A 24,540-nucleotide genomic window follows, 5' to 3' on the forward strand; every position below is an offset into this window, starting at 1 on the left:
ACTTGCATTTTATGTTATTCCATTGTCTGTAGTTTGTCTCATTTTATTAAGGGTGAGGCACACCAAATCTGTCAATCACTCTGGTCATGTCTCACGCTGCTCCTTTCTGGCGCACGCCTGTGTCTTAAAAATTGTAGTATTTCAAGCACTCAGCCCTCCTTCCAAGGGGCTCTAGGTACAACCTGGGGAGAAAGAGTCTTTAAGCTAGAGGGTAAGAGGTTAGAGGAGAAAGGATAGAGGCCAACTGCTAAGTCTGTTCTAGAGTCTACACTACAGAGCAGGTGAGATGGAAACCAAGACTCAGTACGGATCACAGAACAGGAGGGGACACTTGTATGTAGAGCCCTTGGAAATAGGGCTGAGTGCTTGAAATACTATGATTTTTAAAGGCAGAGCACCTGGACACCAACAGCATCTGGGAAGGACCAAAAATCACAGAGTATTACAATGAGAATTGGTACCTGCATAGCCATAAGAAGCTGTGCGTGTGCACGTGTGTGCCCGTGTGTCTGTGCCTGTGTGTGTGTGTGTGCAAAAAGCATGTGAGGAGAAAGTTGTGTTTCCCTACTAGAGCCATAAAGGCCTTCATACACCTGCTCACACACACATGCATGCACATGCACGCACGTGCAAGCGCGCTTGCACACACACACACACACACACACACACACCACACACACACACACACTATCATCCATTCACTCCGGTTCTTCACTGCCTCCTTTGATGCTTTCCAGAAATATCAAAATTGCAGGAGAGGGGCAGAGTGAGTGTAACCGGAGTGACTGATAAAATGAACCAAAATACAAACAACCAGATAACGTGAAATCCAAGAAAGAAACACCCTATCTACTCTGCATAAGAGATCACCCCTGTATCCATACTTCAGAGATGTATTGACTATGGCTCGGCCATTTACTTCTGACATAAGCACCTTTCATAATTTCGGTAAGACTATTGGTAAAACTGGGAAGATAGTTATACTTACCGCCTACAAGTTGAGAAAGTTTTAATTAAGATAATATCTGCAAGGGTTTTATCACAATGCTCTGCAGATAAAGTGATCGGCAAATTTTTGCTCTGTCACTCTATCTGCCCATGATCTAGTTTGACTGAGAAGCAACTATGGGAAGCCACAACGTAACTACTGTGGGCTAAGCTAGTATTGCAAAATACAAAGACAAAAGTGTCCACCTGAAGTCAATAGTCTCTTAGGAGCACCAACTGGACAGACACCTGCAGAATAACCTATTGCACCACTAGCAGAATAACCCACTGGGGAGACTAAGAAGTGGATTTGTCTCTGGCAACGCTGTGGGTAAACCAGTCAGCATGATTTCTGGTGATGGTGCCAAAAGAAACCTGAGATGAATAAAAGACTCATCTACCTCCGCCCCATTATACTACTCATAATTTAATCCTTAACAATACCTGTTTGAAGGACTGAATCATGATGCCTCCTCTCCAGAAATCATTAACCTGAAAAGTGCCCACTGAGGCAGTTAGTTATGCCTGGATATTTTTATGTAGCCCCAGGAACAATGTTTTTCACAGCAAGCTCCAGTAGTTCTGCAAAAACATATAATCACTGCTGGTTCTGGTTTATATGCCTGACAGATAGTGCAGGAAAAAGAAGGAATCTTTTAAATATTGGACAGCCTGAAGCTCCAGAGGTCCAGCTTAGCTCTTGGTTTTCAACCAGCGACTTTCTTAGAAGCCACCAGAGGTTATTATCAAATGGTTTCTGGCCACTAGAGATAGTGTCCCTCCTAAATGTCCTTCCAGTGCATAGCACAGTCACACACTCCACATTACTCACTGGTAGAGATTCTTCACCGACTGCTCACTGTTAGTCAGGCTGAAATACAGGGCTTTTCTCTTCACATCATCTGCTTCCCCTTGGCCGAATCCCACCTTAGCAGGAAGCTGCGGCTGGACAGTGTAGGATTCTTTGGGGTGAGTTCCAAAAACTGAAGACCATTGGGAGGATAGAGAAAGAGGGCATAGGAATCACATTCATCGGATGCCAGAACGGCCTGGAAAGTGTTCAGCTGTGGACAAAAAGGAATTGCAGACACCCTTAAACAAAGAAATAAACAAAAGAAGAAAATCAGAACACAGGTAAGGTGTTCCAACAAGGGGGCGGAGGCCAGATCCTTTTTAGGATTTTCCCATGTTGGTTTTGAACATAATCGCCTTTAGAATTCTGTCTTCAAATTACAAATATAATTTTGTAAACCATGCTTTTTTTTAAATCTTTTCTACCAATTTAGATCAATAGTTAAATAATGCATAAATTTAAGATTGCAGGGAAGAGGATGAAGAAGAACTAACTAACACTAAGGATATTTGAAAAAGCCATATGAAGGGCCAGAGAGACGGACAGTTAAGGGCACAGGCTGCTCTTCAAGAGGTCCTGGGTTCAATTCCCAGCACCTACTCGCCCATGGTAACTCACCCCTGCTTGTAACTTCAGTTGCAGGACTTCTGACAGCCTCACACAGACATACAAGTAGGTAAAAGGTCCACGAACATTAAAATACAAAAGCCATATGAAAAGCTACTTGCCAACTTACAAGGAACGTTACAAGGTGGTTAATTCTCCTTCCATTGGCTACAAGTTCTCAAAAAGTCCAGAGCTAGATGTAGGACACCTTGCTCTCAAGTTGTTGGTCGAGGATGTCACAGAGATGATACCAGAGTTGTCAATTCTCATTGCTCAGGGCTACCCATCAGAATGTGATGGTAAGATCCTATAGTTGATAACACCACACAAGTAGTTCAAAGAACTTGAAGACATCACACAGACCTGCCTGCACAGTACTTAAGCAGGAAGCTTCCACCCCTGCTAGCTTTATGATGCTAGAAGTTGTTATGCAGACTATTCTCACTCCACTGTGACTACTCAGGGCTACATAACAAAAGCCCTGGCAAGATGTACTCATGGGTGCTCCATAAATGGCAGGAATGCATTGAGGATCACCAATCATTTTCTGGGTGGATTCAAGGTCTGCACTACAAGAGGAAACTTTTGCCTGGCATTGTAAATCTGGTCAGGAAACCATGGCAGAGAGGCTCATAAGCCCTGGGAGTGAACCATAACTACTATTTTCTTAAATGGATATATAGTATCAAACTATACCAGTTACAAGCTCAAAGATTAACACAGCTCTCGGTGGTCATTGGGGGAGCATCTTCATACAGTGGATGGTAGTTAATACTCATTCGTAACTAGTCTGAGTATTGAGAATGAACTCTCTGTGGAGAGCTCAGCCACAGAAGCTCCCACCGTATCAAGTTACCTCAAGGCTCAGGGAATATTGGAAAGAAAAGAGGTGGAAAGAGTTTAAGAGCCAAAGGTTGGAAGGAGTTGGATCAAAACAATGACATGTTCTCATGATATGGTCGTTGAACTTACAAACTCAGTACAGTTGGTGTCCAGCAGAAGAGCAAACCACTCAACATTCCCACACGGATGTGGTAGGGCACTGAAGCCCCTGCCTGCAGCTGAGAAGATTCTGTAACTTGAGAACTGTTAGGGGAGGGTTTTCTTTAGGGGTATGGTCCCTAGTGAGTGGACCATACTGCAGTGGTGGCCCCTCACTCATGAGTAGGCTTCTCTGTATTCAAGGGATTATTCAAGTGGATATACTGAAATATACTGTATCAATGTATGAAATTCTCAACAAATAACATTATAACAGTGTATTTAAAAGTGGTAAGGTTGTAAGCTTCTCCAGTCCAAACTCTTTGAGAGTTCTGGACAAGGACCAAAATTGACTTGCTCATTCCTATACCCTCAGGTTTTATTTTGTGTCTGAATGGCTTTCGCATCCATATATCATATTAGCATCCATGCATGCACCCACCCATGCATCTAGCAATCCATGCATCCATCTATCCATCCATGCATCCAACATCCATACGTCCATCCATCTATGCATCCATGTATGCATCCATCCATCTATGCATCCATCCAGCATGCATCCAGCAAGCCATGCATCCATCCATCTATGCATCCATCCATCTATGCATCCATCCATCTATGCATCCATCCATCCATCCATCTGTGCATCCATCCAGCATGCATCTATCCATCCATCTATGCATCCATCCAGCATGCATCTATCCATCCATCTATGCATTCATCCAGCATACATCCAGCCAGTCAGCAATGCATCCATCCATCCATCCATGAATCCAACATTCGTGCATCCAGCAAGACATGCATCCATCCATCTATGCATCCACCCATTGCCTACTGCAGGCAACACTCAGTAAGGAAGCAGCTGATCAAAAGGCATCCTTACTGATTTCACAGCCAAACTCCCTTTCCTTTTCAATCTCTTTACTACCCGAACTATCTTGTCACATTGCAGATGAAGAAAGAGACCCAAGGGCTTGCTTAAGGTCAGGCAATGATTAATGGTGGAAGCCAGCCAGACCCAACAGCTCATACCCTGCAATAGACAGTCAACTAAACTCTACCAAACAAGCCATTCCAGGACACCTGCTCTGACCCAATCTCCTTTCCCAGGCTCAGCTCCACTAAGCCCTCTACACAGTGTTTAAGGGTCCCCACTCCTACTAAGTGCTTTGATGCTGTGTCCATATTTCCCTGCCCCAAGAAAATCCTTACCAGCAAGCACTGCCTTTAGGGGGTTGAGGACTGTGATTCCCTGCGGAACCCCTTCCATCCTTCAGCACCTACTATGTTGGTTTTCCAGTATGTATTTGGCTCCTGTTGGTTGTCTGGTTTGGCTTTGGCCTCCACTCACTAACCCATCTGAATATTAATTCATCGGGGTTGTCTACCCTCTAAACCACATTATGTTTGATGCTGCAGTCAGGACAGAGCCAAAAAACTATGCCCCAAGAGCCTGAATTATAGGAGAGAGAAACAGCCAGGACTGGAATTTTAGGAGAGTGACTGGGGACAGGCATGGTGGCAGAGGCAACAGAAAAAGGAGAGTGTCCAGGACATCAGAGTGGGGTAGGGTAGCATCACAGTGGCAGCCAATGAATGAAGATAAACACTGTGGGAGCCAAAGCAGACCTAGATGAGAGTTGGAGTCTGAATTAACACCAGGGTGACTGTGGAATTACTCCCTGATATTTCATTTACCGAGTTTCAAAGGGACCTTTTCTGCCATTACCACCTTCTTCCACCAAAGAATTAGTTAAGGGATGCTCCACTGGCTTAGACGCTGTAGTTGGCTTCTCTCACTAGATCATATATGCTTTACAATTTAATAGGGAACTGGGGAGACAGTTCTCTTACGAATACTCGCTTTATAAAGAAGGTTGTTGACAAGAAGAAAAAGAAGTCACTTATTGGTATCATTACCTCTTCATTTTGCTAAACAAGACAAACTGACACAGCAAGAACCTCAAAACTGAATACAAGGAACGAATGTGTCCTTGTGTTTTTTTCTGCCTTGTTCTAGAACATCTCAAATGTTACTTTTACCTTTCTGACACGTAATGCTAAAGTACAGCTTTGAGGTTTGGGTAATAAGACAAAGAAATGCAGATATTAATATGGTTTCAAGAAAAAAAAACTCTGTAGCTCCTCTGTATTCTCTAAATGGAAGAGTCTGCTTACCTTCCTTGTTTTTCAAAAAAAAGTTCATGAATTCAGTCCCCACATTCTACATTTGTTGCAGCTGTAGTCCTCAAGTATGTCATCTGCGGGGCTTGACCCTCCCCAGAAAGGTCAAAACCTCTAAGTTTCCAACTCAGGTACATGAAGAACATGCGTCATCCATCATCAGTCAGGGTAGGGCCAGAGGCTGCCAAAGCTTTATTTCAGTCACAACAAAGTTCAAGTAGGAGATAAAAAGCCGAACTAATAATCCAATCCTTAAATAACCAACTGTGGAATCTCCTGGTATGGTGGCCACAGTCAGCTTCACAAGATAAGGGAGAACCAAGGCTCTAAATATAGAGAAATTCCATATGATAAGGGATGTCTACATGTGGAGATCAGAAGGCAGTGGGGAGGAGGTCTGGGGAGAAGTGAGGAGGCTGTGATGGGAGATCCTGACTTTTAACCTGGAGATCTGCACATGTAGTGCCTTACTTGCTCTATGTCTTTTCTGTGTCACCTTTTGGCGAAGCACTCACTTCAGATGGAGAGTTTTTAATTTCCTCATCCCCACTAAAAGAGGCAAATAACAGGGGAGAAAACGACAAAAACTTCCTTTTAATATAGTTTATGATCCCAAAGTACATTCCGGAAGAGTTGAGCTGCTTGAAATCTGCCACACATGAACCCCTTGTCAGGGCTACAGAATTACTAAGAGGCCACTTCATAGGCCCTGAAGAGCCTCTCCTTAGAGATCCCCTCTGTCTGACTCTTTTCCAAAGGGAAAGGCCCTCACATTCCCAGAGACAAGTTTTCCAAGAGTCCTCCACACTGGTTCTGAAGGTAAGCCCTCAGTTGCACTGCCAAAACCTGTACAAGAGTCATGGCCTCCCAACCTCCCCAAAGAGAAAGAGAGAGTGCCAGCTAGGAGAGGATCTCTCCACAGGTTGGGGAGCAGTACAAAGAGGATCAGGTCAGTGTTGCCCAGCTGCAAGGTCTCCAGTTTCCTGTTCAGACAGAAAACCAGAAGGCTTCTCAAACATACCATCCAACAAGGGTAAAACATCAACCAGCAGAATGATATCTTTACAACAAGGGATTTGACTATTCAGCCTTACCAAAATGATAACAAAATAAGAAATGAGGTGATTCCTTCCTGGGGGGACAAAGTTCAATGCTCAGTCTTCCTTAAGGACACATTCTCTGAAAGTGTAAGGCCACTGATTCTGGCCTCCGATTTTTGGTTGTATGTTACTTTTTCCCCATTCCCATGGGGACACTGATGTGCTTGGGGTATTCCAAATTCACCCCTGTACTGCAGAGTTAAGAGAACGCCTAATGCTTTCACGATGGCATAGTGTATCCTCCTTCATATGTAGTCTTCAAGGACACCTAAACAGTTTTCTTCAACCCATTTTCATATATCTACTTATTCTCTATCCTCGCTGTCTTCACTGACATGTGGTAAATTACACACGTACTGTTCCTGTGGACTCTAGCTCCATAAATTAAAAGCTCCAGCTAAATCCAAAGTTCTTGATCAACAACTGTCACCTCTGCACCAAATCAACACACACCATTCCATGTTAAAGCATCCAGGGACCAGCTGTGATGCTCTCTATAACCATCCAGGAAACAGTCACCAGGCATGTCTCTGATAAAGTATCTTGATTAGATTAATTAAGGAGGGAAGACCCACCCTAAATATAGACACCACCATTCCCTGGGCTCAGGCTTGCACTGCATACAAAGAAGAAAGAAAGCTTAGAAGCAACACCCATCTTTCTCTGCTTCCTGACTACAGATACAATGTTTCCATCCTTTTCTGAAGCAACTTCCACGCTCCCATCCCTCTCCCAGGATGCAGCCCAGACTAGGGCAAGCTCTCCTACCACTCACACTCACTTTCCATTCCTGTGGTCCTTCCAACCCAGAGGAAATTCCTCATCAACAAAAACCTTCGACATACTATCTAACTCAGTTATAGATAACACCCTCCTCCCCAGTGAGAACACAACAGCCTTCCCCTGACACCAAAAACACACAGAGCAACAACGACCACGATGAGGACAACAACAACCCTAACAACAGCAACAACAACAAAAAATGGTACCCATCATTACTCAGATCTTCCGGCCATAACCTCTTTGCTCTATGAAGTGACAGTTTAAAAATCTCAGATTAACTAAATGTACATTTGTTCATTTTAGTAATGCAGTTGCACCATGCCATTCTTGCATGCCAGGTAGAACACTCTGTCACACCCAGTGTGAACATCCTGGAGGGAATGAAGAAAGCAGAAATATTTCACACTGTAAAGATATTATTCCTCTGATATCATTTCCAGTGACTAATATTAATATTACTATAACAGATGTAAGAAAACTATGTAGAGATCACAGAATCATCCAGGCAAAGGAGATTCGTGTGTGCCAAAATCTACCTCAGAAATAAAAAAAAAAATCTATCAAAGCAAGAGTTCAATCCCAGGGTCTTCAAAGTATTCAGAAGAGCCTTCCACAGGAGTAATTGAAAACACATCTTGTGCTCAAAACCTCATCGAATGGAACAAGTCCTGAAGCCCATTCAGCCTATGGCAATATATGAAGAACAATATGGATGTTTGGAAAAGTTAAAAAACAAGAAAGCTACAGAATTTTCCCCACCAAATTCCCCTAGAAAAAGATAAGAAAAACAAAGGGGAAAAAACCCAAAACAGTAATTTGGAAAACCCTCCATTTAAAAAGTACTTATAAAGAGGTCCAGAGAAGGCTCGAAAGGTAAATAAATACCTTGCCTTGAAATCCGAGTTCAGTTTCAGGAACCCATGTAAAAGGAGAGAACTGGTACTGGGAGGATCTCCTCCCAATCTCTGCATGTGCACCCTGCTACGTGCACACATAAATCATACAAAAACACATACCATACATGTCCTACACACATACCATACACACACCCCACATAAATATCATGCACACACAAGTGGCCTCAATGCAGTATTCACATACCATACAAACACCACATAGTCACACACAACATGCATACACCATATGCATATAAACACACCATACAGACACACACAAGCACACACATCATGCACATACACACATCGTACACACATACCATACACAAACACACACATCACACACAAACATATACAAACACACACATAATGTGCAAATGCAGACATACATACACATCATGAACATGCAGACACACAATTTCATATACAGCATAAACATAGATTATTTACATACACACACACCATACATAGACATACATATTCACATGTAGCATGTAAACATATACGTACACATACATGCACACACAGAGAGAGAATAAAATGAAATAAAGCAACCAAGTCCTTACATAAAGGAGTTCTACCACAAGATCGTTACATGGCAGGAACAACACATCGCCTTGGTTAATTCTCATGACAACCCTAAAAAGTCAGCACTACCACAATCTGCAGCTTAGAAAATGAAGACCGAGGGCTTGTGTCTTCCAAGACCACTGCTGCAAGTGTTTTCTGCCTTGTTCCTGACTACACAAGTACCTGGAAGGTGTAATGAAAGAATTACTGTGCCTATGGATGTTGCTCATTCATGAAGGACTTACTTAGCTAACCTTCATGAGGACTTGTGTTCAACTCCCAGAACTGCAAAATTGAAGGAAGAGCTGGGAATATGGTTCAGTGTGAGGAGTTGCTATTCAAGCATAAGCACCTGAGTTTGATCCCTAGAATACACACTGAACAAAAACAGTCATGGTGTCTGTCAGTCCCAGATCTGTAGTCCCATAAGAAGGAAGGCAACTCCTCGAGCCTCGTCACCCAGCAATCAATCCTGGCTTAGCTGCTGAGTACTGGGTCAGGGGGAGGTGTGCCTGAAAATGATTTGAAAGGGAGCTGGATAGAGTGCTCAGCAGGTTAAAGGCACTTACCTCCGAAGCCTGATGACCAGAGCTCAATTCCCAGACCCCATCAAGGGGGATTAGCAGAGAGCTGACTCTGAAGTTGTGCTGTGACTACCACAGTGTCAAAGCATGCACACATATGCAGAACAAATAAATAATTTTGAAAAGGTGGATAGTGCCTAAGGAATGACACTCAAAGTTCTTCTCTGGTCTGCACACACATGCATCTCCACACAAATGTGAGCCATGCATGAATGTCTGTGTGTGCCTGCACATGCGCACACATGCGCAGGCACACACAGAGACACAGGTACCGCATGCACGGACACCAAAAGGAAACTGTCAAAGACTGTTTCTAATGAAATGTTGCTAATGAAATGCGAATCCTAAGTAGTAAACTCATCTCTCTGGGGCTGTAACCTTCACGTCAAATAAACACTAAAACACTTGGGACCCACCGCAGCCTCAAGACCCCGGAGCCTCAGTGCAAATGCTTCTTGCTCTAATTTTTGTTTGTTTGTTTGTTTGTTTTTTCTGTTGCCAGTGGCTAGCTAATTCAGCTGAATTTTCCTTGGGAGCAGCAGAACAGTAATTTCATAGTGAGGTTATCATCAGAAGCATCCTTCACAGCAACTTCACTCCAGTTCACACTTCCTCTGAATATGGCTCCAAGAACTGTCCCAGCACCAAAGCCACAATGAACACTAAAACACTAACCTTATTTATTAGATGTCTTCAGAAAAAGCGCAGCGATTGTTACTGTAACTACTTATATGATTCGTGTACAGAAAATGGGTCTTGCATGAAAAGTGTAAGAAAGGGGAAAAGTATGTCTTCTAAGGTGACTTTGCCTCACTTAAGGCAGATTTGGAAATTATTTTCTCTTCTGTGATATAAACAGTTATTACTGTACTTATCCTGTGGGACTGTGTCGAGAAGACAGTATAAAACACTCCTGAAAGTAGGTAAGGAGAGGGGAGCAGAGGGATGGCTCCCTGGTTGAGATCATTGGCTCTTCCTCCAGAGGACCCATGTTCATTTCCCAGCACTCACATGACAGCTCACAACTGCAGGTAATCCGGTCCAGGGTATTCCATGGGCACTGCATACAACGGTTTGTAGGCATATGACACATGTGCATAAACACAATTTTAAAAATTTAAAGAGAAGTCTGATGGTGTAAACAAACAGACTATTTAACAGTTGTCTAAGTAGTTTGCCCTTCGACCCTTACTAACTAAGGTCACCAGAAAGACTGTGGCTGAGCTAGTAGAGTGCCTGGTCAGCCTGCACTCTCAGTTCAGTTCCCATCAAATGGGTAGGGTGTGATGCTGCACACCCACTATCTCAGCACAGGTCAGTCAGGTCAAAAGGATCAGAGATTCAAGATCATCCTCCATTATGAGGTTTGAGGCCAACCTGAGATGCATGGGGGGGGGGTGATCAAAAGCAAAACAAAAGGAACAACATAAACGTCAGACTCCCCACTTCAAATCGTTCAAGGCTGCCTACTTCCAGGAACCAATTGCAGTCCTCAGAGGGGACAACTTCTCTACCCTTGAGTGCTCCTGCATCAGATCCCAGAACCCTGCTCTTCTGAAAGACACTGTGCCTGCCATGCCCCTAGTACATTAACCTCCAGCGCACAGGCTGATACATGCTCTGCCTTCTATCCTGGAGAAATCGCTTGCTCACTGAAACCTACCCAAATGGAATCCCTGAATCAAGATGGGTCAGGAGGAAGCTCTAGCTGGAGAGTCTACCATATTACCACAACAAAAGGTTATTCCAGAAAAAAAGAAAAAAGAAAAAAGAAAAAAAAAACCTGTAAAGGGCCTTAAGTTCCCTCAGAGTCTTTGGTATCTGCACCTTAGTCCCTCATTTTACTAAGCGATTTTCTTATTGTTGAGGAGCAGAATCAAGGGAATGCCTCTTAGCCAATGTCTTAGTTTCCTGTTCAAGCCCAACCCTTCTGTTTATTCAGCTGCAGGGTACCCCTCACTTACCTCTCCAGACCATGCAGCCCCAAGCCTGTCCTCCTCCTAGGCGCCCACTTGCTCCCAGGTGGCCAGGAAGAAGTGGGTAGTGGGGAAGCTGGACCCGGTCAATGGGAAGCCTGTGCACAGGTAGCAAGCAGCCAGACACAGCACAGCCCAGGAGGTGTCCTCCATACAGGATCCAGCCACTGCTGTGACTCGAGTGGATGTCAGCCAGGAATGGGGCGATGGTTGGTAAGTCAGTAGGTAAATCATCAATGACATATTAAGTCTCCCTGGGTAAGTCCTGGGTGGTGATGATGCCATTGGTGCCCACCTACAATAAGACCACAGGGCGGTGAGACAGTTCAGCAGGTAAGGGCACTCTGCTGTCAAACCTGATGACTTGAGTTTTAGGACCCGACAGAGGGTGGGATAAAAAAAAAAAAAAAAACTGGTTGTTCTCTGCTCTGCATGAAGTGGCACGTGAATCCCGCCCCACATAAACATTTTTAAAGGGCAAAACGGTGGTCGCTCAAACTGGTGGTGAGCAACCACCAGTCGAATGCACCTAAGGTCTGAGTTCTACTCGGGTCAAGAAGACCCCCTCCTCTTTGCAGGTAGAGACACATTCAGGGTAACAAACTCAACTTTGGCGACAGTGCTCAAGTGCACTGCGACCCACAGGTGCGGCCACTCTTGAACCCACTCATCTTTCTCCACCACTGCACACCTTGGGCGCCGTGTCCTTAATTAGATTGCTATGCCTGCGTGCACAGCCTCCCACCGCCCCTAAACACAAACTGCACTAGCAGCCTCAACTTCATCTTCCTGCCTGGGAAGTCGAAGTAGAGGGGGACGGTTCCAGCTCTCCCTTGAAATGATCCTTATTCCTCCACAGTAGGGATCAAGAAGCTGCAGCGCCACTGCTAAGCCCGGTCCCCAGCGGCGATGACAGTTAAACGTTGAGGTTAGTTGCTCCACACCCTGGGAAGAAACTACAACCCCACACCAAGCCATGCACCTCTGGGAGCTGAACTTACATAGAGGTTGCTGAACTGGTCACTGTAGAAGCAGAGAGGTACTGCTAGCTTCACAGCCGGGGAGCTTTCAACGTTGCCCTCCTGTGGCAGCCGATCTCCCCACAACTCCCCATAAGGAAAGAGCTCCACAGGACGCAGACCCCCAGCTCGTGACAGCAGCACGAGCACCAGGAGCAGCGATAGGCGGTGATGGCGCCTGGCTGTGGGGTCCCAAGACATGCTCATTCCTCCCTGGCTCTGCCCTCCACACCTCGAGTCCTGCAGGCCACTGTGCCTGCCAGATGCCCACTGGGACCTTTGGTCCGCAATGCGGGCCCAAAAACCGCGCTGATTGGCTACAGCTCTCAGCCACTGACCAATCAGCGACTCTGAGAAAGTATGCCAGGGGCCACTACAACTGGTTCTCATTAGGTTTCCTAAGACTGCTGTAGTTTGGTGGAGCAGCCAGCCTGGGAAGGTGAGACTGTTGGCCAGATCTGGTCTGGGCTGTCCCAAGTACTCCTGGGCTACCCACGATTCTCCAGTATGGGTAATGACGCTGCAGGAGGTGATCTCCTGGGCTGGAGGGACACTCGGTGCGCGGGCAGCTGTAGGCTGTAAGCGACTGTGCGCTCTAGGTTGGCAGAGCGAGGGAGGGTAATGAGATTACACACTGGAGTTTTCTCCCTGCCCTGGCGTCCCAGGTACCCCTCTCGCAAGAGGCCAGGCCATCTGATAAAGATTCAAAGAAGCTTTGTCTCTATCCCGGGACTGCTCCGCCCCACCCACATTTCCTGCTGAGAAGCTTGCCTTTGTGAAAGGCTGACTCCCAAGTTCTATCCCCAATCACTGGCTAACCTTTGGGAGGACACTGCCACCCTCTGAATTGTCCTCCCCAGGTGTTTACTTCCCTGGGGCAAACCACCCCAGCGCAGACTGTGAATCCCACTTTGTGTGACACCATTCAATTGGAGCCTGGAGTGAAGCTGCCGGGCGCCAGGGCGGGACAACTGAGTGTTTTCTCCCAAAGTGAAGGAACTGCCCTAGCAGGAGGCCACAGAGTCCATAACCCCAGCTGCCCTGTAGGGCTGGAAACCTCACAACCTGTGAGGTGCACCTGTGTTGGGGAACCCCCTCAACCATAAACATCCCCTCTGCTCTAAGCCTCGGGAGCTGGATGAGATTTTATTACCATTTTATTATCAGGAGCGTGAAATTTCCCACGTATAGCCAATTTTCTCTCAGCTAGGCCCACCCGCCACGGGCTCCTTAGAAGCAAAGGTAGTTTTTAAAAAAGCCTTAGACATACTTTAAAGGACTCCCAAAACCAGCTTTCTCGTTGTGTTTTTCCCAGCCATGTAATTCTTAATTATTTATATATTATTTAATATATTTCTTTAATATTTGGCTCCAAGGGGCCAAATACTAAAATCCTTGAAGATACCAGACTGACAGACTCCTAATCAACACAACAGAAAAGGCCCAGAGCAGTTTGTCCCTGCAAGCTGGAGAGAGCTGTTTTCTCCCTCAGAAAACAAACTGAAGCTTGCACTTTTTTTGCCTCATTTGCCCCCCTGTGACCAAGTATTTACATTTTGCTGAGGACAAAATGGTGTCTCAGAGGCAGGAGGCCATTTGACTTGTCCAAATTATTTACTCTTATTTACTCTTAGTTATTTATTTAACCTTATTTACTCTTCCACCCACCTTACATTCTGCCTCTGGCTCAACATTTCTCCTCTGGCTCAGCATCCCTCCATTCAGCATAACAATAGCTCTAACATTGACTGGAGGTCTAGCCTACAAATTAGAGGCAAACCAAAATCAAAGATGGAATCCCCACAGCTTGATTTCCTAGTGTTCTCTTTCTTGTATAAATGCCCATCCTCCCATGCACTCCTACTCTCCAACAACCCACCCCTGCCAACCTGAGAAGGGTAGGCTAGCTTGTGAATTCTGACCAACAGAATGGGGCCATAGTGATCAGAATTCACTTCAATGGCCTTTCTGTCTTGCCAGTCAACACCATATCTCCACTGGTTCTGAGGAAGCTATATACTGCCTTAGGAGGGCAACACATAGTAAAGAACTCCAGAGAGCCTCTGGTCACCAGCCAGCAAGAACCAAACTCTGCCAAGAGATCTGTAAATGAGCTTCCGGAGTCTTGAGATAGCACCACAACCATGGTTGACTTTGGTTGCAGCCATGTGATAGACCCTTGAAGCAAGGGCCTCATTTAAGCCATAACACATTCTTAATTCATAATGACCCTGAGAAGTACTAAATATGTGTTGTCTTAAGGCATTTCATTTGAGAGGAGTTGCTGGACATCAATAGATAACCAAATCAGGAGAACACTCTCCTAAGGAAACTAAACTTGAGGAGTATTTTTTTTTTTTGGTTTGTTTGTTTGTTTGTTTTATAAGTGATTACTGTCACGTGACTGGTGTATGTCAAAGTTTATCTTTAAACCCAGTTTTGTCTTGTCTCTAGACTTCTACCTTCAACTGCAAATTGTACTGACTCAATGGCATTTTTACTTTCCAACGTAACTTAGGTTAGATTCACCTCTGGCTATGCTACCAGCTGTCAAATGCCACCTCCTACATTTCATGATGTAGAACACTAGTCCTGTTCCCTGTGGTGGGCAAATTTTTCCACCAGTCTACAAATGACCCTTTGTATCCCTCAAGGCATGAAGCAATAGTCTTCAGAATGCTTTCCTGGACAACAACTTGATTTAGAAGCCTCTTGCTCAGCACATACCCCACGTTTACTTAGCAAGGTGGAATGTCTTCCCATATCTCTCTTGTGATCCAATTAGACACCTTCAGTATGTTTTGGGAGAAGAAATGTTGTCTTATTCTGAGCCTGTCAAATGCCTAGAAATTCGAGGAGTATTTGTTGAGTGAGTAAAGCCAAGCAAGCCGTCCTGGGACTAGGACCCAGTTTTGCTGGCCCAGAACAGCGGTCTTTCTCACTGTCCACCCCACCTTTTCTACTAATGGGACCTAATTTGTAATCCTCTTTACCAGGCTGCTTAGCAACCCACCCACTACTGTACTCCAGTTTTCATCAGTCTCTCATTCATTTGGCAATATTCCTGCAAGCTTACCCAGGTGGGTAAGCTATGAGGGCTTTCATGACCTGGTCCTCAACCTTACCGGCCCATGATCACAATCAGGTTTGGAAACTGAAGCATAAGTACAAGGCTCTAACATACCATGTAGTCACCAGCAAAACAGGCAAACTGACTTTGAAAGTAAAGATAGTACTGGATTTGATTCCTACATAATCTGAGGATCAAGAAGTGAATCCGGCAGAGTTGGCTGAAGTGAATTGTCTTGTGTCCCTGAATTACAGCTGTGCTTAAACAGACATTCTTTGGAGTTTCTACATTTATTTTTAAATGACTCCATGGCACCAAAAGAGAGGCTTCTCCTTTAATATGTCACTTTGTGTCTTTGGGAAAAGGCAATTTCTGTCATAGCTGTTCCACTAATCAGAGGGAAGAGCTGCTTCTCTGGTACCTATATCTCCGTTTGCAAGGATAGAATTTCTGTGAGCTGCCCAGCTGGCTGAAGAGGCAGAGGCCCCTTTCAAGCTCAGATTATAAGGGACTACAGAAGTGTTTAGTCCTCTTGGATTGGGTCCTTACGGTGACTGACACCATTTGAGAACTGAGATTATTCTATCCCCCTCAAGATAGGGACTGAACCAGACACCCTGCTTCCCAATAGATCTCACGTGACTCTCCACACATTCCTGTTATGAATACTGTGACCTCAAGAATGATGATACTTCCTGTTATTTTGCTTAGGAAAATGAAAGCACATCTGTTCTCTGTGTGCAGATAAATGCAAGTTCTCAAGAGCTCGTTCCATGCATACGCGGGGGAGCATGCTCCATGGTGAGTCAGACGAGCATGCTCCAAGGACAGGCCAGAAGTATATGCTCCATGGACTGTCAGACAAGCATGCCCCATGCAAAGTCAGAGGAGCACACTCTCTGTGTAGACCAGCTCTTGTAGTACTCAGGGACTCTTTGCATAACTTTGCTATCCAACTATATTCCAAGGTTGGTGTGATGGCCTGTGAAAAAATAGAATAGGGCAAATTAGCACGTCTTCTCAGACTGAGGCTCACGGGGAATTATGTTGTGCCTAAGAAATACCACGCGCAAGATAGTATTTGATGTAAGATGTACAGTGTATAACGACTGTGAGTCTTGCAGTCTTGTCGTCTGTGTTACTGAGCATGTAGGTTTCCTACAATTTTAAATACAGAGATGGTATGGGGGGCATTCAGATTCTTTCCCAACAGCCTTCCTCTTCTTTTCTTTGGACTCAAAAGCTTCATACTGTTCAGATTCTAAATGCAGCAAAGCTAGGAATGGTGGCCCCCATTCTGACAGACAACTAAAATTGGTCCTGCAGTCATGATTACAGTTGCTACCTCTTCCATTGCAGAACACATCCCTTGGATGTCTGAAACTGTGTGTTAGGGCTTTTTCTATGTACCCCTAGGACAGCATTGAGTTGTTAATTGGGTGCAGCTGAAGGGGCAGGAGACTGCTCAGCAGTTAAAAGAATTTGCTGCTCTCATGGAGCCCCTGAGTTTGGTACTGAGCACCTACTTCATGCAACTCAGGACTGTCTCATACTCTAGGGAATGTGGAAACCAGAGACATGCAGAAACACATACCTACACGTAGTTAAAAATCATAATAAAAGTAAGCCATAGAGGCATTTAAAAACAGAATGGAACAAGATGCTTTAATAAGACTTACTGAAAAAGACCTATGCATTATTTATTTCTGGAAGTTTGGGGGCTGCAGGTAGTTGGCCATGAATAACTAAGGCAATAAAATACAAACCCATGGATAAAGGGTGATGCCTGAATGCCTTTTCTCATTCCTACAAGTGTCTCCTGTGTCTTCTACCATTCCCTTTCTATTGGCCTTTCTCCTAATCCCTAACTATACCCCAGTCAAGCCATTAATGTTTTTCTCTACTTCCTACTGCATTGATTTCCTTCCTCTGCATTTTTAGAGTCTCTGCTGAGAAGGAATTTACACTAGCCAGCTGCCTTCCTTTACAATACAGGGAAATGGACTGTTCCATTTCCACCAATAGATGGCTCAGATCGAGACCAGCTATGAAATCATATGACAAAATTCTCTATGCAATTTCCAGCCTTTTACCTTTAGACCTCTTTGGTATTTCTCGCCCTTCTGGAGTCTCTTTCTAGAAATTCTCTGCCCGGCTCTCCTCTCTGAGCATCTCCTTATATTCTTCCTTAAGGTCTTTGTTTTATGCCTCTGCTCTAAAAGCATGTCATTTCTGAGACCTGATTCTCTTTCTGCTCCATGCCATCCTGGAGTGTCTGGACTCTTCTAATGGCCCCTCATCACAGCTAGAGTCTCAGACCCAGCCCTGAGCCTTTGGCTTTTAAACTTATATCCAGCCTTTTTCTGAGTTTCCCCTGAGACTCCAAATCAAGAACTAGAAGAATTTCTAAATTCCACGTTTCTTCTAAAGGCATGTATTGTTACCATTAGCCTGCTGCAGGTCCTCATTGTATCTCACCTGCTCCCTATGGTAGAAGAAATGGTAGCTTAACTTATTCGTTGTTTATTCCCAGTTTCCCATACCAAGACCTTTTATACAAGGAGAATTACTGCTTGCTTAGCTTTTCTTACAACCAAAGGTGGCCATTGGAGATGGTATGTACCTGACTTGCAGAAATCTACTGAGGCTGTTGGTCTCTGGAAGGGCCTTTATGATGGATGATAAAGTAACTGTTGGCTTATATCCCACTCTTGTATTATTAAACACAATTGCAAGGTCCTGTGCTCAACCAATCATCTTCTTATGGCAGAATGGCCTCTAGGAGAGCAAAGCATGACAAAGCCAAACTGCAGAGAGCAGAGTACCTGAATCAGTCACTGCCCTCCTGTCACCACCCCTTCACTGTGAGAGAAAACACACCGCTGCTGGCATAAGATTTTCTTATGTGTAGGCATTCCTATGCCTTATTAATACACTCTACACTTAACTCTGCACTGTCCATAAAATTTAAACAAATCTATGGTATATCTCTGTCTGACATGCTTGGGTGGAGCTTCCCCACCTTCCTGGAAAGCTAATGCTGTTCTGTATCTCCTCTGATATATCCTGTTCTTTCCAGCCTTACATCATCAGAATACTGAACTGTTTCTCTCCAGTACCCCATCTGCAAAAACAGCTGGATCCTGGTATACCTCAGCGGATGCTGCTCCTTGCCATTCCCACCTGCAGATGTTCCAAAGAACCTGCTCTTTCTGCATGCCTAATACTTGGGCATATGTTTCTCAGCCTTTCATCTAAACTCTCCAGTACTCTAGTTAGGTCTGTCATTCCCAAAGGCCCCAGGGTGTGAACTGTAGTTTCCTGTCATGGTATATCTTTGACCCACTCTGTCTGTCTCTGTCTCTGTCCTCTCTTATCTACCTTATGTAGTCACTTAAGAATGCTTGTTTCTCTGATCACAGGACAAGAGATAGCTTTACAAATGTATTCCTGGCTGGCTTTGCATAGTCATTGGAATGTGGTCAGAGATGCATAGTATCTCTTTATCTTATTTTTCACAGCACAGACGTGCTACACAGGGATGTTCAGTAAACCCTTGCTGACATGAATAGGAAAAAATACTACTAGAATGGCTTTCCTAACTCCCACACTTTCTCCTGTATAATCCACTCCCTGATCCTTTGCATTCTTGCTGCATTCTTGATTGTTACTAGGAATACATGAGACTTGAGTTAAAAAACAAAGAAAAACAAGAAGCAAACCCACACACAAATTATACTTAAGTATATTCTATCAGTCTCTATGTCCTCCACACAGAAGTCTTCCCCTCCCCAGACTCTCTTTCTCTTAGGTTCTACTTTTCATTTCCTTTAAGACTTTCCCAGTTGCCCTAACACAGTGTTCTGTAAATAAATGCTGGTGTACTTCTGATGATGCAGAAAGAGCTCATGGCTGCCCAAATAAAACATCAGTGTGAGCTGTCTCCACTGGGTAGTGAAAGCAGCCATGTTTCCAGTTGTCTTTGGCTTTCTTTGTGCTGTTTGCCTAGATATGCTGTGCTTTTCCCCAAATCAAATCACCTGTTATTGTTACATGTGACCTGCTGGCCACCAGCACGTCCTCTAGAACTTGGTATTTGAGCCAGAACGATGTTCCTGAAGTCAATGATAACAATAGCAAGCCTTAACTGAGCCATCTATAACGTACAGGGCTTGGCCTGGGCACTCTTTCCACTGTTTTGTTTATCCGGTAATCGTGCCTCATTTTCAGATACAGAAATGGAGTGTAGAGGGATTACCTGCCTTAACCAAGAACCCACTCAGCAAGAGTGAAAACCAAACTTCAAGCCCACGCTATCTGACCTCTGACCTCCCTCAAAACATGGGCAACAGCTGAATCTCTAATTCTGCCAGCCAGTTCTTGTGTTCCAGATTTTCATGAAGCTAGAATTATATGTGCTCAACTGGACATACCTCATAAAATTAGAGGACTTTAAATATCTGAATTCTTTAGACTGAAAAAATATGACACAATGCCCTTTAAAAGCTTACAGTCTAGATTTGTTGATGATGTTCTCATAATTTATTGAAAATTTATTACATAATAGACATTGCAATGGATTTGCAATCTTCATCACATCGTATGAGATAAAAAAATTGAGATTTTGAAATTTTAAGTAGCTTACTCATGCTCCAACAGATAACAGTAGCTAAATGAAAATCTGAATGGCCTGAAAAGCAACCTCACCCATAAATATAGCTATGCTTCATTAATCCAGCAGCAGGAACAGGGATTGTAAGCCATACAGAATTACTGCAAAGTTCTCAGAATTCTTCGGAGAATGAGCATCACACATTATACCACAACATAAAATACTAAATGAAGAGTGGGTTCCACTGAGATGGTATCGTTTACTGGTAGTAGAATGTCATGTCACACACTGCATGTCTCTTCCTACTGAAATACTATTGTCAAGATTATCCTGGGCAGTAGTGAGTTCTCACTTTCTCAGTGATGGAAAAAGGGGCTATATTCTAAGGCTGCTTTTCCTCTTTGTTTTGGTCATTGTGTTGGCTATTTTTAACTGTCATTTTTACACAATCTAGAATCACCTGGGAAGAGAGTCTTACTTAGGAATTGTTTCGATCATGTTGGACTATAGGCACGTTTTGGTGGTTGTGGTGGTGGTGGTGGTAGATATCTTGAATTTTTTTTTTTTAATCTCAGCACCCAACGACTATCTTACTCTTGGTACCAATTTTTGTTCTAGTCTTATTTGTCTGTCATTACATATCCCGGCAAGAATCAACTTAGGGAACAAGGGATTATGGTGGCTTGAATGAGAATGGCTGCCAAAGGTTCATATGTTTGAATAGGTAGTAAGAAGTCCTAGTTCACTATGGGCAGCACCATTCCCTAGGTTGGGCCCTGAACTATATATAGAGGTGAAAAAAAGCTTCTAAGTAACTATCCGTGCAGATATGCTCTCTTTACTCTTGACTGTGAATATTTGTCAGCCATCTGCCTCAAATTCCTGCAATTCCTATGATTTTCCTGAAATAATGGACTGTTACTTGAAATTGTAAGTCAAATAAACTCTGTGTTTGTCACTATTCTATTGCTATGAGGAGATACCATGACTAAAGCAACTCTTGTAAAAGAAAACATTTAATTGGGGGCTTGCTTACAGTTTTAGAAAATCAGTACACGTTATCATGGCCAGAAGCAAATAAGAAGGTGCTGGGGCAGTAACTGAGAGCTGTACATCCTAATATATCCAAGAATGATACACTGGACTTTGCAACCTCTAAACCCACGCCTGCAATAACATGCCTCCACCAATAAGGCCATACCTATTCCCAAAGGCCACACCTCCTAATCCTTCTCAAATAATTCAACTCCCTGATGACTGAGTATTCAAACATATAAGCCTATTGGGGTTCATATACAAAAGAATGTAAATGACTAAACTAAATACTACACCAAGGACTGTGGAGAACCAACCCACTCATTGGACATTCTGTGCATGTGATGGCTTGTACTGGGTAGGGTTTCTCCTAAAAGAAACACACAATGTAAAGCTGTAAAATTATAGGATACCACAAACTGTGCTTTCTTCTTTGTGAAACATTAACAGACTTTAAAAATTCGGTTCTTACAAAAATCACGAGCAACAGAATACTGAGGCAGCCACATGCCCCTCCCTCTATAAGAGGCCTGAAATGGCACTGTTGTTTTTTCCTGATCTATGAGAAGAAACAATCAGACAATTTCAGTTGGGTTCTATTGAAAAGCCCTCATTGGGATCTAGAGGTGAGGTGGTCCATTCAGATATTTCGATGTTCAGAAGCCTACCTCCAAGAAGAAAACCAGACCAACCAACTTAGCCTCAACACAACCCTTTTCTTCTGGTCAACTTTAAATAGTGGGAGGGAAAAATAAAACAATAAAAGCCTAAAGCATAATAAGGTTATGAGGAGGTAAAGAGCTACTCTACTGATAAAAAACTCCACAAAGGTCCGCTGAGGTTATCCAAAGCTAGAACTGAAGCATATAGATTCACTGAATCCCAGACAGTTATATAACACAAGTGTCATGTATTTTACACGCTGCAGGGCCCCGAAGAATTGCACCCCAAGCACCATCAACTGTGTCCTGTGTATTGAGGACTTACACATTCTGTTTAAGTAGTTTCTGACTACATGTGTTCTCTACTGTGTCATGATATTTTGGTACTATCCCTCTAGGACCTTGCCCATCCTACAGGCTTGCCTTCTCTTGGGCATGCTTGAGGTTTTAGGCACAGTCAAAACAATAGGCCATTTCTTTCCATTCCCCCTCTGTATTGTTAAGTCAGCAGAAGATAAAGCAACTTGGATTGCACTAAAGGTACCTTGGCTGAATTATAATTAATTTTGTTAGGCTTTCCGTTTTTAATTTTCATCGCATTTTTGTGTGTATGTATGTATATACATGTATGGGTGTGGAGGTCAGAGGCCAACTTGTGGGTGGTAGCTCCTTCTACCATATGTGATCCAGGTATTGAATTCAAATCATCAAGCTTTGTGGCAAAAGCCTTTTGCTGAGCCTTCATGCTGGTCCTCAATTTTTATACTAGTTCTTCATGAGGAAAATGGACTTGACAAACAGATCTTATATTCAAGACTATTATTACTGTTGGCGAACTTTCCCATATTGATGTAAAAGGGTAAAAAAACCCTCCTAAACATTGATTGAACAAGGTAGCATTCAACTAAATGGGTGGCTCCTCAGCTAGGCTTTGAGAAATTAGAAATCTACAGAAATAGCCAAGCCCAGGAGTTTAATGTAGGCCTTGTTCTGTCTGAGAACAGAATTTCGACTAGATGTTGACCCTTCACATCATTGTGTTGAACATTGAGCATCCTATTTCGACAGTCCATCCCTCTCCTGTATTCTGCTGAAATCTGTGGCACTGCTCTGTGTAAGGTGATGCCATTATGGAGCAAGGCTAGTCCGGGATAAGGCATACCCTATCATTGGATGAGAAGGAAGGGCAGGTGGGGAAATCTCTAGGAAGGATGGAGGAGAAAGAGAGGTGAGGAAAATCAAGATGGAGACAACAGAGCAGGATGATCCAGGTCCAGGTGGATAGTTTTCCAAAGCATTGTTTAAATTTGGCTTATGAGAAAGGAACAGATTTGTAGAGATAAGAGTACTTGTTTGGTTCACATGGTATAAAAGAAACCAGTATGTTTACTTCCCTTTGACTCACTCTTTTTGTGGGCTACATCTTAAAAGGACAAAGTTTTGCATTTTGCCATATATTCATAAGTGTATGTTCATCCAAATTACTGGCAGTATTTCATTATTTTTGCCTAAGAAGATGTTGTCTGATTCCTGGCAGCTGTAGTGACTGGTGTTTGCAGGATGCTGGGATTTGGACTGAAGGCCTCATGATCGCACAGCAAGTTCTTTCAACCTGGGAAGTATCTGTCTAATCACCAGAGCTATAGTTTATTAGAAGGCGAATATAGATTTAAACATGGACACTAAGGGAGGAGAAACACACATGAAAGCATGACAGGCATGAGAGAAGGGGAGGCAGATGTGGGGAGTTGAGCTGTGTAAAGCAAAGACAGAGTGAGCTGTGGCCAAGAGCAGATAATTAGAAAAACTTTTAATTAATTAATTAATTAACTCATTAACGTATTCTGTGTCCATATGTCTATACATGTTACTGTGTGTGTATGGAGACCAGAGGACAAATGAGTGGGGATGTCATCCTCCTACCCCATGGACTGTAGTTATAGAACTTGGATCCTCATGGGTGATGACAAGTTCCTTTACCCCCTTTTAAAAGTGACAATTTTTATTTTTATTTGTGTGTGTGTGTGTGTGTGTGTGTGTGTGTGTGTGTGTGTGTGTGGCAGGATTTGTATGTGTGAATGTTGTAGAAATTGTTTAATCCTCACACAGGGTTTCTCCCCTTCCTCTGACTACTTAGTTCCTAGATAAAAGACACCCACAAGCTTTATATTTACATTAATCAGCAAAGGAGCTGGGCAGATATGGATCCTCTTGATGGTATGTCTGTTTCACAGCCAATAATCCCACTATAAAATTAAATTTCCTATGTCTGGGCTTCTCTTAACTCCAATTAGCCAACCTACCTGACCCATGGAGGCTTCCTCCTCCCTTCACATTCTTTTCCCCTCATGGTTCTTCTCTGATGCCAGAAGTCCTGGAATGCTAAACCCTGACTCTGTGTCTTCTGCCCAGTTGTTGACTGTTGGCATCTTTATTCACTTATCAGAAATAATTTGGGGAAAAGATCACATCTCATCACTTGGGTTACTTGTGGACTCTTGTCTCTGGTACAATCAGGCCTTGGGGGTCTGCAGTTAGCATTACAATGCAGAGCAACAGACCAAACCACAAAACAAGGAGGTCAGGAGCATCTGGTGGGGGTCAGGTTTCAGTGTAGGTCCC

General features: G+C 43.7%; 1 long non-coding RNA gene and 1 pseudogene across 1 annotated transcript; one reads left to right on the forward strand and one right to left on the reverse strand.

Moving 5' to 3' along the window:
* Positions 1-24,540, forward strand: part of LOC148005534 (polyubiquitin-C-like) — a 1,830,776-nt pseudogene that overhangs the window by 808,190 nt on the left and 998,046 nt on the right.
* On the reverse strand, positions 1,820-12,774 carry LOC148005548 (uncharacterized). The gene is made up of 3 exons (XR_015620587.1): positions 12,522-12,774; positions 11,509-11,815; positions 1,820-2,051 (listed from the first exon to the last, which is right to left on the reverse strand). It is a non-coding gene; the product is annotated as an uncharacterized LOC148005548 (long non-coding RNA).

This window comes from Rattus norvegicus, chromosome 5, assembly GCF_021556685.1.
Source record: "Rattus norvegicus strain SHRSP/BbbUtx chromosome 5, alternate assembly SHRSP_T2T, whole genome shotgun sequence".
Taxonomy (NCBI): Eukaryota; Metazoa; Chordata; class Mammalia; order Rodentia; family Muridae; genus Rattus; species Rattus norvegicus.